The sequence below is a fragment of the Tamandua tetradactyla genome, chromosome 7 (genome assembly GCF_023851605.1).
Source record: "Tamandua tetradactyla isolate mTamTet1 chromosome 7, mTamTet1.pri, whole genome shotgun sequence".
Classification (NCBI taxonomy): Eukaryota; Metazoa; Chordata; class Mammalia; order Pilosa; family Myrmecophagidae; genus Tamandua; species Tamandua tetradactyla.
In genome coordinates, this window is record NC_135333.1 from 122417251 (window position 1) to 122419964 (window position 2714).

The following is a 2714-nucleotide window of genomic DNA, read 5'->3' on the forward strand; positions in this document are numbered from 1 at the left end:
AATGACTGTACAGTATTCACTTATGCTTAAAATTCTACTCCTCAACCAAGCTTGCGGCCTTGACAAGCATTGACATTCTTGCCCTCCAGCAGAGCTGACAGAATCAGTTTGGTACCTGGCTTTAGGGTCTGAGTGTATCCAAAATCTATTAGGCTACAGTTGTTCACTTTAACCAAGAAGTATACATCAGGGGAGACTGATATTTGGCTGCTATTCCAAAATGAATGTTACGGTTTCCTGCCATCCGGGCAAGATTGACAGCAGTCTCCAACTTCTTATTCACCGTGGTAGTTAGGTTCAAGTGTCAGCTTGGCCAAGTGAAGGTGCCTAGTTCTGTTGCTGTGGTTATGAGCCATTGGCATGTGAACCTCATCTATCACTAATTGCATCTGCTGTTGGCTAAGGGGCATGCCTCCCACAATGAATGATGTTTAAATTAAATAGCTGGTTTCTTAATGAAAGCTCAATGCAGCCCAGCCCAAGCAGCTCAGCATACTTCATCTCAGCACTCGAAGCTCAGCCCAGACCTTGGAGATGTAGAAAGGAATCACCTCAGGAAAGCTGTAGGAGCCCAGAAGCCAGGAGACAAGGCCAGCAGAGCTCACTCTGTGCTTTCCCATGTAAGAGAGAACCTCAGATGAAAGTTAGCTGCAGTTCCTCTGAAGAACAAAAGTTTTTAACCAAATAAATCCCCCCTCTATTAAAAGCCAATCCATCTCTGGTGTGTTGTAATCTGGCAGCTTTGGCAAACTAAAACATTCACCTTCTGGTAAATGGAGCCACCAAACTGTGTCCTGTCGTTCACATTAGTGTGAAGCTGGAATTCATCAGTCTTGAAGCCAACTGCAAAATGCTCTGTGTCACTCAGGACTTTGCAGTCTCAAAATTCATCTGGTAGCCAGTCAGCCAGCCCTTGTAAGCCAGCACTGGAGCACTCCAGATTGAAGGCCCAGCAATGTAAAAATCCACATCCCAGCCCAGGTTGATGTACTCCTGTTTGTTCACTGTCTTGGTTAGCATTCTTTTCCCAGTGTTAGGTAAGAAGGATGACTCAAAGGTCAGCTTCAGACCACATGTGAGCTGATCTTCCACAGTAATAGCAGTGCCTAGGGTATTGTCAGCATTTCTGTGTAGTTTCTCTGTAAATGTCAGAACATATTCAGTCTACCTGTATTGGTTTCTGGACTGCCCATCACTTTGGTGGTCTCAGTCAGTATCGCTGAACCTGAGCTTATAAATTCCAATCCATTTTCAGATTTTTTATTCAAATCGAGTTTTACTGAGCCAAATTCCACAGCCCTTGTGAAAACATCCCTGGCAGCTTTCCCAAGATCAACATATGTAGGGACACAGCCATCTTCTGCTCAGAGATAGTGGTGGTGGGCTCAGCCTGTAGGCCACCTCTTGATCCATGTGTTGGCCAACCACACAAACTGTTAATGCCCTTTCTTACCCCTTGAATGACATTAAATCTGGAATCTCTGCTTAGTGGACCCATATCAATTCTTTCCACCTGATCCAGCTTTATATTCCTTCCACCATTATCCCACACCCTTAATATCCATTCAAACACAAATTCCCCTAATTTCTATCTATATAAATTGGAAAACTCATGGAGTATAGTGTGCCTCCTCATAGGTGACACTTTGTACCTCACCTTTTGGGGCCTGATGGGGCTTTCATCTAGTTATAAGTTATGGAAAGAAATAGAAGTGTCTTTCAAGCCAATTACCTCAGGGCATTCCTTTTCAGTTTCATCTGTTAAAAAAAGATTAATCTCTCCACACAGAGGAGCAAGGACTATTTCCCCAGAGGATGTGGTTACATGTCTCCCAGGAACTGAAGGGTTAATCTCTTCAGGGGAAAGTTGAAAGGCTGACTTCTCAGAAAGGACTGGAGGCCAAGAAGTCATTTTCTCAAGGCAGGCTGGGACTTAGTTGTCAGAATTACTCAAAGTTCCAGGAAATACCAACTGACACACATTACCTCAGTGTCTCAGAATCTAGAAATACAACTTACAACTTCAGACTAAGCATGGCTACTATAAGGGCTTACAAACTAAGCTCCAATTTTCTTATAAGTATTTTCTGAGAGAGACCTTAGCACATTTGCTCTTTTGATACTGGCTTATTTTGTACAACACACTGTCCCCAAGGTTTCTACAGTCCACTGTGTGCCTATTGACCTCCTTTATGTAACCTCACCATATTCCTTCACATAAATGTAGCACAATTCACTATTCTGCTTCTCAGTCATTGCACCCTTCAACTCAGTCTATTGGGCATCATGGATAATATTTATTAAAATAAATAAACTATGTCCTACAGTATCTTCACTTGGTTGTACAATCAGCAGCACTCTCAATATTAGGCAATTTTCATTGGTCCATAGTAACAAAGAAATGACAAACACAGCTACACCAATTATCACTTGTCCCTCCCCCCCAATTAGTTGCCCCTGGTAGTTCTACAGTACAGTTGATGTCTTCCTGTTAACTATTGTCCATAGCCTGCATTTTTAGTTTCCCCCTATACCCTTTACTATTGAATCTTTGTCCAATAACAAACTTTTGAATAAGGTAATGTAAGAACTTATTTATAATTGTATATTTAATCAGTAGGATACATGGCACTACACATCTCCTTTCAATCATATTCACCTTCAAAATGGCAATATTACTTATAACCCCACTAATTAGTCACCATCACTTTCCA

The 2714-nt window shown here is 41.9% G+C and overlaps 1 pseudogene; it reads right to left on the reverse strand.

Moving 5' to 3' along the window:
* Positions 1-700: 700 nt before the first annotated feature.
* LOC143690641 (non-selective voltage-gated ion channel VDAC1 pseudogene) lies at positions 701-2256 on the reverse strand (annotated as a pseudogene).
* Between the last annotated feature and the right edge of the window lie 458 nt (positions 2257-2714).